Below are 21,127 nucleotides of genomic sequence, written 5' to 3' on the forward strand. Positions count from 1 at the left end.
ATACGTTCAATTTCACTCTTTTTTGCAAAGGGATATCTGTAAGGCCTGATGTTTGGGGTAACACTTCCTGGAAAATGAATAGCATGATCATGATCACAAATAGGTGGGAGGCCTTTGGGAGTCTCAAATATCTTGGAATGATTGTCCAAGACTTTTTGGAGATCTGGATAAATAGATGATTTCGATGTGGGAACCTCTAGCGAACATAATTGTGCAATTACGCCACATTGTTCTTCCTTTAGAATTTTTGTCATGCCATTAGAGCTTATTATCTTTCCTGGTTTCCCTGCGATACCACAGAATTCAACTTCCTTTCCTTTTGATTTTTTTTCAAGAAGAGTTCTTTAAAATTAAAATTTATCATACCCAAAGATTGTAGCCATTGGACTCCTAGTACAATATCAGCACCACCCATTGGAATGAAAAGCATTGGACTATTCAAAACATATTATCCCATGGATAGCTTGATATTATGGCACTTTCCAAAGAAATTTATGGTTCTTCCATTTGCAACCATCACTTGACACTCTGGTGCTGGATATAGGAAGCAATTCAATTCCTTCACTATCTTACAATGAATAAAATTATGGGTACTGCCCGAATCAATCAACACTATTACCTTTTTCTTCTTGATATGTCCTTCTATCTTGATAGTTTGAGGAGTGGTAATTCTTGTCAATGCATTACAATATGTGGTCGGATTCATTTCTTGATGCTTGATGTGATCTTTCACTTCTTGAACCTTTTTCTTCTTGATATGTCCTTCTATCTTGAGAGTTTGAGGAGTGGTAATGCTTGCCAATGCTTAACAAGATATTATTAAATTCATTTCTTCTTTCTCTCGGTTTGGTTCCTGGTGTATATCCTCTTCTTTTGATGTTTCTTGATCCTTTTCTTCCTTCTCTTCACAATCTATGTAAAATAATTTCTTCTCAATACACTTATGACCTTTAGTGTATTTGCTATCACAAATGTAACAAAGCCCTTTTTATCTTTTTTCTTCCAATTGTTGTGGTGTAAACCTTGTAGGTTGTGGAAGGCTAGGAGAAAAAACACTTCCATATTTATAGTTGTGAGTGGTAGGATTCCTTGTTTCCATAATTCTGCTTTCAATTTTTCTTGCCAACCTGAATGCCTTCTCCAATGAATCAGGTTCCCAAAGACGAACCTCATGTTGAATGTTATCCTTTAAAGTCCCTATGAACACATCAATCCTTTACTTCTATGGAATATCATTTAACCTTATATTCAATTTTTGGAAGTCCTTAATGTGCTCTGCAATTAACCCTTTTGTTTGAGATTTATCAATTGGCTAAAGAAGGTGTTTCTTTTTGTATCCTCCTAATGTTCTATCATTTTCTCTATGAAAATTGACCAAGTGAAAAGTGGTTTACGAGAACAAAGCCCTTTATACCATAAAAAATGATTCTATTGTAAATATTAATATGCAATATGTAACTTTTGTAACAGTTGTACATCATGTAGATCAAAATATTGTTCCATTCGTAGTATCCAATTTACCGAATCCTTGCCGTCAAACTTCCTCATATCGCCTTTTCTTGATTTTAGGAGCTTGATCTTGAAATGACTATAACTATGCAATTTTGGATCTCCAAGGTCTGAAATTGCGATATGAGGTATCCCTCTGCATCCCTTTTCCCATGCCACCAGTCTGATAGAAATTGGATTCTCCAAGAAAGAGTTATGCCCAATCTCCCAAGATGACATATTTATATACTTTTTCAGTAGTTAGAACTTGTACGAAGTGCCATGTATTACTGTTTTGACCTTCAAATCTGAAAACAATACACAACAAATTACAGTCTATCCTCTTTCTGTATCCTCTTATGAAATTTCAATCTGATGCTCAAAGAGATAGTTATGACAATTTTCCCTAGGTCACCTATTTGGGATGTAATTTGGGTGCCTGCAAAAACCCTAAATGTCTTGGACTGTATTTCATAACATGTAGTGAAAAATGATTTGAAATTTAGGCCCAAGTTTCACCACTATTTTGGCTCAAATGGGTTTTACTTTCAAAGTCTGAACCTTCGTAGAAAACAAATTATAACGAAAATGCCACATTGACCTATTTGAAATGGAATTCTGGAGCTTGCAAAAACCCTAACTTTCTCAGATCATTTCTCCGAAAATATAGTGAGACGAGATCGAAAATTGAGATCCGAGGTTCAAAAAGATTTCATATCAAATGAGTTTTTTTTTTTATCTTTTGAAACTTCGTAGAAAAAAAGTTATATCTAAAATTCCACAATGACCTGTTTGGAGTAACGAAACCCTAGAATCCAAAGCTCTGATACCAAATGTTATGAAACCAAGCTCACAAAAATATAGAAAAGATAGATCAATGCTTTAGAAATCAACCTCTTCAAGGGGGAAACCTCTTTTACATTACACAAATGAACAATTCTTGGATGATACAAATGACAAGACCTCCTTTCTATATATAGGAGTCTAAGGGGTCATAATGTAATCAGAGCCGACATAAAAATAATAATATAAGGGCACAAAATAACAATAGTGGGCTTTTATGGGGCACAATAATAACAATATGGGGACTACATCGACACGACAATATAATAATGGGGTTGCACTAATCACAATAAGGGGTTACACTAGTAGTATAGGGACCTCACAAACTTTGAAAGTATAGTGAAACAAATAATAGAATTTGAAGAAAATGTTCCTTAAGATTTTTCCTTAATATGATTCAAGTTTCATTATCTAAAACCTCCTAGAAAAAAGAAGAAGAATATGACGAAGAAGAAGAAGATATTGCAAAAATTCCAAACTAACTTGTTTGAAATTGATATCAGGAGCATTTGGGAACTTGGAATTTCTTAGAGAATATATCCAAAATTATAGGAAACCAATATTTAAAATTTGAAATAGATGTTTATAAAGAATTCTCCTCAATGTGGTCCAAGTTTCACGGTCTGAAACCTCCCGAAAAAAAAAAATTATAACAAAAATTACGAAATGGGTTTCTTGAGACTAATTTCAAGATCATTAAGGAACCCTAACTTCCTTGGCGCATATATTCAAAAATATAGTGAAGACAAATCTGAATGTTGAACTAGATATTTCTAAATATTTTGTCTCAATAATCTCCAAGTTTAACAACGTAAAATATCCTAGAGGAAAAGTTAAAAATGCCACAAAGACCTGTTTGAAGTAGAAAAACCCTGGGATCATGATCTCTAAAACCAAATGTTATGGAAATTGTGCCATAAAAATGATGAGAATCCAATAATTATAGTCTTTTTTGAGGGGGGAATCTCCTTTTACAATTAATATGATGTACAGTACAATATTTGATGATTTTAAGTCAAGGTCTCATTAGTATATTTTTATGAGACAAAGGGTATAATGATAATGAAATAGGACCATGAAAGGTTAAAGCCTACATAAAAATGTAATAGTTAAAATTTAATCACTCAATATCTAGTGCTTAATAAGGAGTTTTAAGGTTAACGTGGGGATTACACAGGGTTTAAATTATTACCTGAGTCAGGCTTCCTCTCAAGGCCTCGGATCTAGCTTAGGTATGCATGAAAGACTAAAATGTAGATGAGCCTATGGTTGGTTAGAGAGTGGCTTCCCATTATTCAATTTACAACAAGAATAAGTGACTTAGATAAGTGTAACTATTTCGCTTTTAATGAAATGATATTGTTTGTAACACTCTCCTCCCACATCCACCCAAGTAACCATGCCAACTAGAGTAAACATGAGATGAGAGGCTACTATGATCAGATTCGACCTCCTATGTGGCCTTAAGGAAGTGTAATTGATGGAACATCACACACAGTCATCCAACATCATAAATAGACCCCTCATGAGACGAGTCAACCCACTCAGACAACCTATCCCTGGGTCCCACTATTGTTCTGGATATCTTAGGCCATAGTCACTCTCACGCTATGGGCAAGGGAGTGACCAAAAACCCAAAGTTGATCTCACAGGCTTGCCTGCCAGTCACCAGAGACCAAAATTTCTAGTTCTTTGCGAGTGACCCCAGGATTTAAGTGACTTTTTCAGGCCCAGAGCCTAGGACACTGCCCAGAATGGAGTGATATCTTGAAATCAGTAGAGATACATGGAAACAATGATGCAAAATAAATAAAATGAACAAGACTATAACTAGACCCCTACTAGCCATGATAGGAATTTCGTCAAACACATCATAAACATGTAAACTACAGGTGTAAACAATAGAATTAAGTGTAGGGTTCTCATAATTATCTGAGAATTGCTATGAACCATTTTTCCCTCATGTCATTTGCTGCATTATCATCTATTAGGTCATAGACACATTATCCATTTATATACAAGTAAAAACATGTTGAGAGCCATACATAGTTGATGTCATAAAATATACATATAACCAGTGTAATAGGAACAAAAATACCATAAACATATCAGCCATCAAAATCCACATATACACCAATACATTTACACATGAAAATCAAGGGAATGAATTGCTCATTAATGAATGCAATGAACCAACTCGAGATGGGACTACCACATTCTGCCCAACCATAGATTGGTTGAGCCAAGTCTCTCTTCATCTAATCACCCCTATGCCATATTCCAAGCATGAATGTGGGACTCATAGAACACATCAAAACACCAATAAACATGGATTCCACCGGAGTTCTCCGCCTACACCGTGAGGAATTTGAGTGCCTCCTAATCTCTCATGATTTACTGTGCATCCACAGTTTGATCCAGGGATCACTATTCCCTACACCAATACATACTCTCCAGGCTTTACTGTGCATCCCATCCTGAGACCACTAGGCCCAACAGAGAGAAATCCACCTCTTGGCTTTACTATATATCCCGCCATTCACCGAAAAGGATTCCTAGGCCCACTGAGGCACACAATCTGGCTTTACCACAACCCAAAGTCTAGTTCAGGGGTTACTAGGCTAGTGGATTCGTGATCCTCAGTTTGGTTCAGGGACCATTACGCCATGTGTTTTTCAATTCATAGATCCACCCCACTCAGCTTCGAATCCAATCTAGCCATCCCACGTAAATCGTATGAGAGAACCCATCTCATCAAAGTTATCAAGAAATGGCAAGACTAGGATGAAAATATTGTCACACCTGGCAAAACCCATGCCATGGTAGAAAAGAAATGCATGCAATCCCATACATCCCAAATCTAGCAATGGAAATAAAAATGCAAGTTGATATCTACAATGAAGCCTATTGCAGTTGCTTGATCCTGCCTTTCCCTACTTGATCTTTGCTTCCTCTTGCCTTCTTTTCCTTTCTTGCTCCAATGCCAAAGTGCTCTAAGAAACTCTAGGTGTCCAAGAGAGAGAGAGAGAGAGAGAGAGAAAGAGATTAATGAGAGAGATCCAAAACTCAACTGACAAAAGGTTACCAACTGATCCTCATAAGATTTTTTATGAATGAGGCCTCTATTTTCTTCATTTTCCATTAATTTCCTTCATTTTCCTCTTCACATGCAACTTGCGACCTTTCACCTCCTTTTTCTCTTAATTTCCATTATTTTCATAAATAATTGTGCCAAAAATGCCATTTTTCCTTTCCAAAGCCTTAGCCTTTGCATTTTCAAATTTTGTTAGCCATAAAAAACCAAATGAACACCCCCTAGGATGTCTTTCCAAACATTCAGCTTGGAATAAGTGTCCCATCAACAGTGGTTATTGTTTTTAACTTTTATTACATGGAATTTTCACCAGGGTTGTTACAGAACCCTCCCCCTTGGAGGACACTAGCCTGAGTGTTCAATCACACATATACCTCTGCAACCTGTTGAAGGAAGACATATTGTTCATGGATCTTTATAAGACAACTTGATGTAGTATTTATAATGAAAGATCTACTCAAAACAAAACATCATGACAACATGATAACATACCGCATAGTGGAGCTTTATAACACAACTCATTACGATACTTACAATTATGATCCTACTGAGTACCAACCCACATGACATCATAACATCATGATAACATAACCACATGATATCATAGTAACATGACAACATAATATTAATGGCATAACACCAATACTGCATAATGAAGCTTTATAACATATCTCATGGCAGTGTTTACATACATATACATGTGTGCATATAGCAACATTACCAAAAATATATACCAAATCATATACCAAAGCATATGTCAAAACATATACTAAAAACCATATCTAAGCATATATCAAAACATCATATAGCATATACCAAACCATCATAAAGCATATATCAACCACCATAAAAATATACCAAACCACAATAAATCACATATCAAACCACCATATCGAAATTGCTTTGCCTCAACTAGAAAACAAAGAGGGATACATAGCCCACTTCTGATACGCCATCTCCCATGTAGCTTCGTTGGGCCCAAAGTGCTTCCATTTCACTTTAACTTGCTCAATTTCTCGGTTCCAGAGCATGAACACCTTTTTCTGCAATATACACTGAGGCTGTGGCTGCATTTCTCCATCTAGTTCCACCTGCAATACAAACTAGTCAATCACATGATCAACATCCTTAACATACTTCTTAAGAAAAGACACATGGAAAACATCATGGACTTTCACTATCAGAGGTAGTGCAAGTCGAGGCTACTATCCCAATCCTATCAATGATACTGAGGGTTCCAAAAAACTGTGGTGCCATCTTGGCCCATGATCCAATCTGCAAGGATCTCTTCTTCATTTTGATGTGAAAGTACACTTGTTCCCCAACCTGGAAGTCCTTGAATAACCTGTTCCTATTTGCATAACTCTTCTGCCTATCATGTGTTTCCTTTAGATTCTTCTTGATCACTTGCATATCTTGTTCCATGTCTACCAACATCTTTGGTCCAATCAATACCTTGCGAATCGGATCACTCCAACTGATAGGAGTGTTACAACTTTTCCCATACAATGCCTCAAAAGGACTCATCCTCAATGATTCTTGATACCCATTGTTGTATGCAAACTCTACCAAAGGGAGATAATCTTTCCACATCCGCTATTAATGCATCACATGCATCCTCAAGATGTCCTTCAATATCCTGTTGACCCTTTCTATATGTCCATCCATCTCCAGATGTTAAGTTGTGCTAAAGGCCAAATCTGTGCCCCAACCTGCAAATAAGTTCTTCCAAAACATGGAATTGAACTTCAAATCCCTGTCTGACACAATCTTCTTTGGCACACCATGCAGTCTAACTACATCTCTGATGAATACCTAACGCCATATCGCTAGATGAGAATGTAGACTTCATTGGGATGGAGTGTGCAACCTTTATTAACCTATCCATAATGACCATGATGGAATCATGTTGATTCACTGTCTTAGCCAACCTTGTGATGAAATCGATGGAAATAACCTCCCATTTCCATTCGGGAATCACGATCAGCTGTAGAAATCCACCTGGATGTTTACACTTTGCTTTCACTCGCTGATAGTCGAAACAAATCGCCACAAAATCTGCTACATCCCTCTTCAAATTTGGCCAATAGTAGAATCTCTTCACCAATGTCAGTGTCTTATGATAACCAGGGTGACTCAAATATAGTTTTGCATGAAACTCCCTCAAGATCACCTTCTTGAGCTCACTGTTGTCTGGCACATATATCCTGACTCAGAACTTGACCAATCCATCCGCTGTGAGACAATAATTGATACCCTATGCACCTACACTTGTACCTATACCTGTACTTGTGCCTATACTACTACCTATAACTATACCAATAGATGTATTTGTACGTACACCTATATCTGTACCTATACCTGCACCTGCATCTATACCAACATCCTCTTGTAACATTCACACAATCTCCATATACCTAACATCCTGCTAACATGGCTACAAGATCCTATCATGTAATTCTGTCCCATAGGAGCTCATAGCTGCCAAGTGATGTACATGTACCCATCTTCTGAGAGCATCTGCCACCCTCTTCTCTTTACTTTTGATATACCTGATCTTGAAAGCAAACTCAATGATCATGGCTAACCATCTAGGCTACCTAACATTTAGATTAGGCTGGTCAAACAAATACCTCAACCCAATGTGATAACTCATAATTACAAACCTACTACCAAGAAGATAGTGTCTCCACATATTCAATGCATGTATGATCATAGCTAACTCAAGATCATGCTTGGGGTAGTTTTGTTCGTGCTCATTCAGTTTCCAGGACTCATAGCATACCACTTGCCCATCCTGCATAAGGACTCCACCAAGTCCTCTCTTGCAAGCATTTGTGCATAATACAAAGTCTTTGTCCAGATTTGCAATATGTAGCATTGGTGCATGTGTCAACAACTACTTAAGTTGCTCAAAGCTAGCCTCACAATCCACCTTCCACTCGAACCTCTTACCTTTTCTTTACAATGATGTGATGGGATAAATGATCTGCGAGAAGTTCTTGATGAACCTCCTATAATAGCCTGTCTGTTGATCAGTGGTTTTCATTGATGTCAACCCAAGTAGCACCAGGGGCTACCCTAATCTTGCATGGGAATTTTGACTTGAAAACTCATCCTATTCTGAGTCAAGGATCTTCTAGATAGATTTTACTCATCGAGATGTTTCCGTTGATATATGGCACGCCACGTAGTTCTTCACGATTTGAGAGTTATTCATGTTTGAAGTTAGTAACCCCAATTAGTGGGCTAAAACCCCATGGGGTTGTGGCATGGCACTCATCATTGGTTGTGGTCATTGAATAGTCAATAATTAATAATGTTTTATGCTCCTAAAATCCCTCCAACGTTCACTTATTGAGGACCCTCTCAACTCAAGACATTTCTATAAATAGTGACCCTCATATCCTCCTCGAGAAAGCACTTTTAAACAAACTATCTTGTGAGAAGACCTTTGTAATTTTTTGGCCCTCACGAGATTCTAACATAGGATATATTGCATGGAATTTAAGGTTTTGTTGAGGTCTGGTTAGGGAAAAAATTATGATCTTTGTTTTGAAGCAAGTTTAGAGCCTTGAATTCTAGGATTTCACTGCTTCAAACAGGTCATTGTGGCATTTTCACTATAAATTGTTTTCTACGAAGCTTCAGAAGCTGAAATTAAAAATCATTTGAGCCGAAATCGTATTTAACCTTGTGACCGAATATCAGATCTTGTTTCTCTATATTTGCGGAGATATGATCTAAGGAAGTTAGGGTTTTTGCAGGCTCCCGAATTCCATATCAAACATTTTACCTCGAGAAAATGGTCATAAATTTCTCTCTAAGCATTGGATTCAAATTTCATAAACAATGATAGAAATAGGACAGCATGTAGTTTCCTAGGTATCATTTTTAGAGCTGAAGGTCGAAACAATGACACGTGTCACTTCGTACAAGTTCGCTCTACTGAACCAGTCTATAATCAAGTCATCGTGGGAAATTGGGCATAAATATTTCTTGAAGAATCTAATCTCGATCATACTTGTGGGGTTGGAAAATGCACTCAAAGGGCTATGAAATGAAAAAAATTTAGACCTTGGGGATCCGAAATTACATAGATATAACAGATTCAATATCGAGCTCCTAGAAGGCAAGAAAAAGTATGCATTCAAGGATCACTGCAGTAAAGACCACACATCAACAGTCAAGGGTAAGTCTACTACAGCAAGGTATGTATGATTAGTTTGCATTTGAATTTTTGATATCATCTATGACATGTTTTTTTGCAGGACAGTGTAAGTATTTTGTTTCTGTATTGGTTTGGGTCTTGTTCATTAATGCGTGTTATGGAAGGAGGACACTTCAGGACAACTCAAACACATACTAGAAGGACATGTAGTGCAAAAGTACCATTAATTTAAGAAAGAACAATAGTACCTCAAAAGATACAAGTGATCCAAGAAGTTGTGTCAAGTCAAGTGTTGGTTCTTGTCAAGATTTAGTATTGTAAAGGATCATCATTGTAAAATTGTAAAAGAGTCATTATTGTAAAATGTCAATATGCCTAGAGTTGAAGAGGCATTGTTGGGAGGTATAGGAGTCATTGTTGGATGATATCATGGTTAGGTTGCAAGTCATATTGTGATTGGGTAATCAATCAAGTACACTAAAATCATTGTAAATTATATTGTATCATGGATCAGTGTCCCTGGTACGGGAGTCCACACTCTTGTTTCATTTCTAGTCATTATAGGGTGGCACTGAGGTGCCAGGAAGGTGCATGAAGTTGCCTACAGTTTGGAGCCTGTGAACACTTCAGGGTGGTAGGTTGGTCTAGGATATTGGGCCATCCATTCAGTTCACTACTAAATAAACCAAGGCATTGGGGCATCCTTCTAGTGGGAGCTGGAGAAGATTTCTTTTCTAGAATTCTAGGAAGTTATAACTTTCATTTCAGTTGGGGTTGAAGATTAAAGAATTTATTAGAAAAGTGTTTGTTGGTTTTTGAACCGGAGGGGGTTTTCCACCTAAAAGTCTTGTGCCTATTGTGTTCTTTTGTTTATTGTTGTTATTGTATAAAAATTAATAATAATTGAAGATTAACTAATGCTCTGAAAAGATATAAAAGTGTTAATTGCTAAGGAATATCGATCCACCTCCCCTCTCTGTATTTCCAACAATTGGTTTTAGAGCTAGGTTCCTTCAATAGCAATCTAACAACTGGAAGGAGATCATGGAATACACCAAGGATAGAATTCCTTTGTTCAATGGAAATAACTGTGCACTTTGGAGTTGAAAAATGTAGGTTCATTTGCTGGCACAAGGACATGAAGTATGGGAAATCATTCAAAAAGGTTCACATTGACCCCAGATGAACAAGGTAAGAAAAATATGGTATATGATGCAAAGGCTAAAGATCTTATTATCAGTGGCTTATCAAATATGTCTATCTTAAGGTATTGAGTTGAAAAACTGCTAAAGAGGTATGGGGCAAGCTTGAGAATATATATGTAGGTGACTCACAGGTGAAAGAAGCAAAGCTTCAAATTTTCAAGGAAAATTTTGAGCAACTCAGAATGAAGGAAGATGAAGATATTGCTGCATCCTTTTAGCGTGTTGATGAAACAAAAAATACATTGGAAGGTTTGGGAGAACTTGTTGACACAAAAATTGTTGTCTGAAAGATCCTCAGAACCTTGCCAGAAAGATTCAACCCAAAGGTATCTGTCTTGGAAGATAGATTGAATCTAACCAATCTCAGCATAGACGAATTGCATGGAATTCTTACGGCATATGAAATGAGGATTGAATAATGGATGGAACATGTCACTTAGAAACAACATTTTCCACATCCAAGATGACTAGTAAGGACAGGCAGGCTCCGAAAGAAAAAAACTTGCAGTTGTAAGGATGAAGAAAAGGAAGAAGATGAAGAAGAATTTTCAAATAAATATTTTGCCTAATTCATGTGGAAAATGATAATAGGTGTGGGAAAATTCAAAGGTAAACTTCCATTAATATGTTTTTATTGTGGTGAGGTTGGGCATTTTTCAACCAAGTGTCCTCACAAAAATGAGGTTGTTATGAAGGCAAAGAAAGGTCCTAGGAAGTACAAAAAGCAAGGCAAGAAGAAATGGTTTAAGAAGATTTTCTTCTATAAAGAAGATAGCTCCTCATTTGATGAAGATAGTGACAATGAAGAAGATATCAATGGAAGAGTATTGTTTATGGCCAAGCACAATAAGCAAGAGGCATATGATGAAGAAGGAGAAGAAGAGATGACTGAGGTTTAATTTCAAAACGAAGTGATGAGGCTTATCAAAGAGCTCAAGGCCGAAAAGAATCACATCAACACTCTTGAAGATGAATTAAATAAAGAAATGGAACAGGTCCTAAATCTTAAAATCAAGGTTTAATAATACAAATGAATTGAAGAATTGCTCAGGAAATAATTAAAGGAAAGCAACAAGGAAAGAGAAGCATTGGAAGTTGAAATAGTCTCTCTACGACAGGAAGTAAAAAATGGAAAAACTCTTCAAAACTGCGCTAACAAATCAAAGGCATTGGAAGAACTCATCAATAATTAATGATCATGTAGTGACCAGAGTGGTCTTTGTTACAAAGAAAAATACGAAAAGGAGTCAAGTCCTTCTATGACAAAAAAAGAAGATGGATATGCAAAATCTACCAAGAAGGTAGATCTCTTGGCTAAATAAAGAGATCAAGACTCACAGGAAAAACCATAGAAAAAAATTCCTCGAAGAATATTTCCTCCCAAGTATCAAACTATCATTTATGATCCCTGTTATTCATGTGGAAGGTTTGGACATAGAGCTGTAGAATGTTGCATTTATGTTTGGAATGAATATAGTTCCAGGAGATCTTTCAGAAATGGATATTCCAGAACTCAACATAATATAAACAGATTTGATCATTTGAGAGATGATGTCATATGTTGCAAATGTAACAATTTTATGCATCTGGCGAAAGATTGTAGACTTGGAATGTTGGGTCCCTATAATACTAGTGATTACCCCATTACTATTGTAGTTATACCCCTTATTTATATTGATGTACCCATGTAGTGCCCATATTGTTACTATTGTGCCACATAGAAGCCCACTATTGTTATTGTTGTGCCCTACAATATTATTGTTATGTAGGCTTTGATTGTATTGGGACCACTTAGACTCCTATATATAGAAAGGAGGTATTTTCATTTGTATCATCCAAGAATTGTTCATTTATGTAATGTAAAGGAGGTTGCCCCCTCGAAGAGGCTGAATTCTAAGGCGTGGATCTCTCTTTTCTATCTTTTTGTGAGCTGGTTTCATAACATTTGGTATCAGAGCTTTGGATTCTAGGGTTTCGCTGCTCCAAACAGGTCATCGTGGCATTTTCGCTATAACTTTTTTTCTGTGACGTTTCAGAAGTCGCAAAAAAAACCCATTTGAGAAGACATCGCGTTGAACCTTGGGTCCGAATTTCAGAGCTTTTTGCGCGATATTTTCGGAGATATGATCTGAGGAAGTTGGTCTTTTTGATGACTCCTGAATTACACTCAAAACAGGTGACCTGGGGAAAATCGTCATAACTTTCTTTCTGAGCATCGGATTGAAATTTTGTAAGAAGGTACAGAAAGAGGACGGACTGTAGTTTCTTGTGGGTGTTTTTCAGATCCAAAGATTGAAACAGTGACTCGTGGCACGTCGTACAACTTCGCTCTACTGAACCAGTCTAAAAGCAAGTCACTGTGGGAGATTTCACATAACTCTTCCTTGGAGAATCCAATTTGGCTCAGACTTGTGGCATTGGAAAGAGGACGCAGAAGGCTACTACAGGTAGCAATTTCAGAATTGGATGATCCGAAATTACAGAGATACATCAGATTCAATATCAGGCTTCTATAAAGTGAAAAAAGGTGTGTAGTTTTTTTTTTATTTTTGTGTAAGCTTGGTTTAACGAAATTCAAAGGGCATAGTAAAGCATTATTATCGGTAACTGATGCCCCGAGGAAAGAAAATGCAAACACCTAGTAAGGAACCTGAAAGCTCTAGCATGACTCATGAAGAAGAGGAAGAAATGCTACATGATATATCAAAATTACAAGAACAAGTGCAACAAATGTCACGCTCACAAAAGCTAACAGAAGCTAAGATAAGTGGCGTGGAATCTAAGGTAAATGGTGTGGAATCTAAGATAAAGGGCATGGAAGCTAAGATGGAGGATTCGATGGCAAATTTGAAGATAGATTTGAATACAAACATGGAAGAATTGAAGAAGTTGCTACAAGAAAGGGTCACTAATGGTGAAAAGGTAGTAAAGGAAACTCATGATGAGAACAAAAGAAATGTTAATCATGATTCCATAGACTCTAATGTTGGATCAAAGACTCACCATGTTCCAAAAATCGATATGAGGAAGTTTGATGGCAAGGATCCCGCCACATGGATATTACAGATGGAGCAATTCTTCGATCTCAATAATGTGCAAAACACACAAAAGGTACGTATGGCAACTTTATATTTGGAACCAAATCAGTTTGTATGGTATCAATGGCTTTGTTCTCGTAAACAATTTATCACTTGGGCAATTTTTACGGAAGAATTGATAGCACATTATGAGGATACAAAAAGCAACACTTTTTTTAGCCAATTGATAAGTCTCAAACAAAAGGGTTCAATAATGGAGCACATTGAGGAGTTCCAAAAATTGAACATAAGGGTAAAAGATATTCCAGAGGAGCATAGGATTGATGTGTTCATAGGGTCTTTAAAGGATAATATCCAACATGATGTGCGCCTTTGGGAACCTGATTCATTAGAGAAGGCATTCAGGTTAGCAAGAAAAATGGAAAGCAAAATTATGGCAACTAGGAAGCATACCATTCACAACTATAAAGACGGAAGTGTTGTTGCCCATAGTCTTCCACAACCTACAAGGTTGACACCACAACAATTGGAAGAAAAAAGAGCAAAAGGGCTTTGTTACAATTGTGATAGCAAATACACAAAAGGTCATAAGTGTGCTGAGAAGAAATTATTCTACATAGATTGTGAAGAGGAAGAAGAAAAGGAGCAAGAAAGGTCAAAAGAAGAGGATATATTCCAGGAACAAAGCCTAGATGAAGAACAAATAAATCCGACCATATCTTGTAATGCATTGGCGGGAATTACCACTCCTCAAACCATCAAGATAGAAGGACAAATCAAGAAGAAAAAGGTAATAGTGTTGATTGATTCAGGAAGCACCCACAATTTTATTCATTGTAGGGTAGCAAAAGAATTGAATTGCTTCCTATATCCAGCACCAGAGTGTCAAGTGATGATTGCAAATGGAGGAACAATAAATTGTTCTGGAAAGTGCCATAATATCAAGCTATCCATGGGAGAATATGTATTGACTAGCCCAATGCTTTCCATTCCAATGGGAGGTGCTGATGTTGTACTAGGAGTCCAATGGCTACAATCCTTGGGTACAATAGCTTTTAATTTTCAAGAACTTTTCATGAAATTTTCTGTGGAAGGAAAGGAAGTTGAATTAAGGGGTATTGCAGGGAAACCAGGAAAGATAATCAGCTCTAATGGAATGACAAAGCTTCTAAAAAAGGAGCAAAGAGGTGTAATTGCACAATTATGTTCGCTAGATGTTTCCACATTGGAATCATCTATTTCTCCAGATCTCCAAAAAGTCCTGGACAATCATTCCAAGGTATTTGAGACTCCCAAAGGTCTCCCACCTATGCGTGATCATGATCATGCTATTCATCTGATTCCAGGAAGTGTTCCTCCAAACATCAGGCCGTACAGATATCCATATGTCCAAAAAAGTGAAATTGAACGTATGGTTGCAGAAATGCTAGAGGCTGGTATAATTCAACCGAGTCAAAGTTCTTTCTCAGCTCCAGTAGTATTGGTGCACAAGAAGGATGGATCATGGCGCATGTGTCCAGATTATAGGGAGCTCAACAAGCTCACTATTAAAGATAAGTTCCCCATTCCTGTTATTGATGAATTACTGGATGAATTGCATGGATCAATTTACTTCACCAAGTTGGATCTTCGTTCGGGATATCATCAAATCAGAATGAAGATTGAAGACATTCCGAAAACAGCATTTAGAACTCATGAGGGTCATTATGAATTTTTGGTCATGCCTTTTGGCCTTACCAATGCACCTTCAACATTTCAAGGTTTGATGAATTCAATTTTCAAACCATTCCTTAGAAAATTTGTGTTAGTATTTTTTGATGATATACTAATCTACAGCAAGTCTTGGAAGGATCATGTTGAACATGTTGACAGGGTGCTACAACTATTGGAGGAGAAACAATTATATGCAAAAAGATCCAAATGTTTCTTTGGAGTCCAGGAGGTGGAATATTTGGGTCATATTGTATCTCATGAAGGAGTTAAGGTAGACCCTAGCAAAATTAAAGCCATTAAGGAATGGAAAATCCCCACATCCATAAAGCATCTGCGAGGATTTCTTGGGTTGACAGGGTATTATCGCAAGTTTGTTAAGAATTATGGGAGAATAGCAGCACCTCTAACAACATTATTGAAGAAAGATTCATTTTCATGGACTTCGGAAGCAACAAAGGCCTTTGAACATCTTAAAGAGGCAATGTGCCAAGCACCGGTCTTAGCTACACCGGACTTCACAAAAACCTTTATTGTGGAATGTGATGCTTCAGGAAATGGAATTGGTGCTGTTCTAATGCAAGATGAAAGACCCATTGCTTTTGAAAGTCGTCCAATCAAGGGAAAGTTTTTAAGCAAAGCTATTTATGAGAAGGAAATGTTGGCAATACTCCATGCACTTAAGAAATGGCGACCCTACCTAATGGGAAGACACTTCAAGGTAAAAACGGATCATGATAGCCTTAAATACTTTTTAGAACAAAGATTATCCTCTGAAGAGCAACAAAAGTGGGTCACAAAGATGTTGGGTTATGACTTTGAAATCATCTACAAAAAAGGGAAGCAAAATGTGGTGGCAGATGCACTCTCAAGAAAGGATGAGGATGTGGAAGCATTGTTGTGTGCCATTTCTATTATCCAACCAGATTGGATAAACGAAGCAAGGGAGGAATGGAAGAATGACGAAGAAGTGTGGGCACTTATTCGAAAGCTACAACAAGATTCCAGTACTTCTGATACATTTAGCTGGAAAAATGATTCGTTATGGTACAAAGATCGCTTATACCTCTGTAAGAATTCCCAGCTAAAACAAAAGATTCTTATGGAATTGCACACTTCTCCCTTAGGAGGGCACTCAGGATTTTTAAAAACTTACCACAGGGTTAAGAAGGAATTTTTTTGGGATGGCCTTAAATCAGATATTCAAAAGTTTGTGGCGGAATGTTTGGTTTGCCAGCAAAATAAAGTTGAAACAATTAAGACACCGGGTCTATTACAACCTTTATCCATTCCAAGCCAACGTTGGGAGGAGGTTTCAATGGATTTTATCACAGGTTTACCCAAGTCTGAGGGAAAGAGTGTCATCATGGTGGTAGTTGACAGACTTACCAAGTATGCACACTTTTGTGCATTATCACATCCATTTAAAGCCAGTACAGTTTCTACTGCATTTATGGAAACAGTTCAAAAGCTACATGGAAACCCAAAGATTATTGTAAGTGACAGAGATCCCATTTTCACTGGAAATTTTTGGACAGAATTATTTTCTTGTCTTGGTACTCAGTTAGCTCATAGCTCATCTTATCATCCTCAATCTGATGGGCAAACTGAGATAGTAAACAAATGTTTGGAAGGATATCTTCGTTGCTTTGTATCTGATAAACAGACACAATGGGTCAAATGGTTGCCTCTGGCTGAATGGTGGTATAACACTTCCTTCCATACAGCAACAAAAATGACCCCATTTATGGCACTTTATGGGTATCAACCACCATCCATCACATCATATTTAAGAGAAAATTCTAAGGTTCAGGCAGTGGAACATCACATCGAACATCAACAACAAGTCCTCCAACTCTTAAAGGATAACCTCGTGTTGGCACAGAATAGAATGAAACAACAGGCAGATCAACATCGCAGTGAAAGAAGTTTTGATGTAGGTGATTGGGTATTCCTACGGCTACAACCATATAAGCAAATGTCCCTCAAGCAAGCTAAGAAGGATAATAAATTATCACCAAAGTATTATGGTCCGTACAAGGTGTTGCAAAAGATTGGTACTATGGCATACAAATTGGAGCTTCCTGCAGCTTCTCGATTGCACCCAGTTTTCCATGTTTCATGTTTAAAGAAGGTTATAGGCGACAAGCTCCCAGTTCAAACAATATTGCCAGAACTTGACGAGGAAGGAAAAATTATATTGGAACCGGAAGCAGTCATAGAAACAAGAACTCGACAGCTACGAAATCGATCAATTTCAGAGTATCTTATCAAGTGGAAGAACTTATCCGCTGAAGATTCCACATGGGAGGATGAGAATTTTATGCAGAAGTATCCAGAACTACTCAAGCGTTGAGGACAACACTTTTTTGAAGGAGAGGGGCATGTTGGGTCCCTATAATACTAGTGATTACCCCATTACTATTGTAGTTATACCCCTTATTTATATTGTTGTACCCATGTAGTGCCCATATTGTTATTATTGTGCCACATAGAATCCCTCTATTGTTATTGTTGTGCCCTATAATATTATTGTTATGTAGGCTTTGATTGTATTGGGACCACTTAGACTCCTATATATAGAAAGGAGGTTTTTCATTTGTATCATCCAAGAATTGTTCATTTATGTAATGTAAAGGAGGTTGCCCCCTCGAAGAGGCTGAATTCTAAGGCGTGGATCTCTCTTTTCTATCTTTTTGTGAGCTGGTTTCATAACATGGAAACTCTTCAAAGGAATTCTCACAAAATCAGAATGAACAAGTATGGAAAAAGAAGACTTAAAAATGTGCTATCGCTTTCAAGGCTCAAGAAATAGAAACGTTTGGTATGTCGACAATGATTTCTCAACGCATATGACTCGAGATAAAGATAATTTCATATCCTTGAAGGAAAAGAAGGATGGAACAGTGTCTTTTGGAAATGACGGGTCTTCAAACATCATAGGAGCAAGTACGGTCACACTTGGAAGCAAGGATGCATTAGCAAAGGATGTGTTGTTGGTTGAAAATATGAATCACAATTTTCTCAGTGTTGGACAGATGTGCGATCAAGGAAACATGATTCTATTCAACTCTAAGAAATGTGAAATCAAGAAAGGAAAATTTGGAAAAATTGTGGCTACAACAAGCAAAGCTCCAAATGACATATACATTTTGGATGAAACACCTAAAGGGTGATTTTTGGAAAAAGAAGATGAAAGTTGGTTATGGCACAAACAAATGGTGTTGGGTTGTGTTATATTCTTTCCATGACTAGCCCACGTAGTTAACTGATGGGTTAGAGGGGGGGCGAAGCACCCCCTTCGTTGCGCCGATTGTGTAGGGGGGGAAGGGGGGGGGGGGTCACAGGGGGTTTGAGGTGTACCCATAACCCCACTTTATGGGGTCTGGGGTAGTGCCCCGGAAAATTTTGGTTTTGAACCCTATGTTAGGTTGGGCGAACCCACCTATGGTTTTGTCCATGATTTTCGCACATGTTTTTTGGACGCGATGGTTTTCGGTCCATGGTATTGGATACTTCGACATGTATAAATATGTATTATTACATTGAAAGGAATATAATGAAAAATCAAGCTGGTAGTCCTGGTTTTGGGATCCAGTGGGAAAATCTCTATGTATATGTGTTTTATGTGTTATGCTCTTGCATTGTTTATTTTCTGTGTTTTAGAATTCGTATGCAGGTAATTTCTGTACGGGGTTAAAACCTACATTTGGTATTAGAGCAGTTTTGGCTTCAAGGGGACGCCTTTGTTGCTGAGGGGTTGCGCTCGGGCCTGTGGTAGACCCTGTTCAGTGGAAGATCTATGAGATTGATTCTAGTGGTGAAAGAAGATGGCGACCAATGGAAAGATAGAGATCGAGAAATTTAATGGTCAGAGTTTTGAGTTGTGGAAACTCAAGATGGAGGATCTGTTTGTGGATAAATATCAGTGGATCGTGGTAGATCCGGGTACTAAACCAATGGGAGTGTCCGATGAAGAATGGAAGAAGTTGGATCAGAAGGCAAAGAGCACAATACGATTGTGTGTCTCAGATTCAGTATTGTTGAATGTATCAGGGGAAGCTACGGCGAAGGCTTTGTGGGACAAGTTAAGGATTTTGTACCAATCTAAGTCTCTCATGAATAAACTGTTCCTATGGAAAAAGCTCTATAACCTGAGGATGAAAGATGGAGACTCGGTGACAGAGCATTTGAATGCATTTAATATTGTGGTAAGTTAGTTAGCATCTGTTGAAATTAAACTTTCAGATGAAGATAAGTGCATTAGTTTATTGTGTTCTCTACTAGATTCGTGGGACAGTCTGGTTATTACAATAGGTAGCAATGCAACTTCCTTGCAATTTGATGAAATAGTCTCAGCCTTGCTAATGAAGGAGATGAGATGGAAAAATATGGAGAGCCAGAATGGTGATGCCTTTTCTGTACGAGGACGGTCCCAGAACAGAAACAAAAATAAGTCATCGAGTGGGAGATCTAAATCTCTAGGAAAACTTGTAAAGGTGGTGCGCTGGAAATGTGGAAAGGAAGGCCACTTCAAAAGGGACTGTAAATATAAAGCTCCTGACAAAGGAAAGGGATCTGATGAGGCTCCTTCTGCAGAGGCGAAAACCACCTCAGATGAAGGTGGGGACGTTTACTTGGCTTCTTCAAGTACACATGTAGATCATGAGGCATGGTTGATTGACTCAGGTGCATCCTTTCAGTTCACTCCCCATAGAGAGTGGTTCTGCGAGTATGAGAAATATGATGGTGGTGATGTCTTCTTGGGGGATGACAGGAAGGCTAGAATCATTGGTTGTGGAAAAGTAAATTTGAAGTTGCAAGGTGGAAGGATTAGAATGCTTCCAGGTGTTCTACATATTCCTGCGTTAGCCAGAAATCTAATTTCTGTTAGCAAGTTGGATGATGCAGGTGTAAAAATAGTGTTCAAGAAGGATACCTGCAAGATGGTTCGGGGAGCATTGGTATTGATGCGAGGAGTTCAGATTGGAACTTTGTACAAGTTGCAAGGTAGCACTGTTATTGATGGGTGCAATAGTTCTGTGGTTCCTGAAATTGGAGCAGAAAATCTAGTGGTCTTTGGAGAGAAGACCATGTTGTGGCATCAAAGGCTTGGACATATTGGAGAAAAGGGCCTTCGGATACTTTATGGTAAAGGTATGGTAGAAGGTATGAGTAATAGCTCTCTGGATTTTGATTTCTGTGAAAATTGTGTATATGGGAAGCTGAATCGGGTGAGTTTCCCCTCTGGTAGTAAGACGGTGAAACAGATATTAGAACTTGCGCATAGTCATGTGTTTGGATCTGTGAAGGTTCCATCACTAGGTAAGTCTGTGTACTATGTATCATTTATAGATGACTTCTCAAGGAATACATGGATATATTTCCTTAAGAAGAAATCTGAAGTCTTTGACAGGTTTAAAGAATTTAAGGCTCTGGTGGAAAACCAGATAGAGAAGAAGATAAAGGTGCTGAGGACAGATAACAATGGAGAGTTTTGCAGTAAGGAATTTGAAGAATTTTGTAAGAAGTGTGGTATAGCACAACAGAAGACTACTCCATATACACCTCAGCAAAA

The sequence above is a fragment of the Pinus tabuliformis genome, chromosome 9, assembly GCF_031772625.1.
Source record: "Pinus tabuliformis cultivar Carrire ecotype Pingquan chromosome 9, CPIR1, whole genome shotgun sequence".
In the NCBI taxonomy this organism is placed as follows: domain Eukaryota; kingdom Viridiplantae; phylum Streptophyta; class Pinopsida; order Pinales; family Pinaceae; genus Pinus; species Pinus tabuliformis.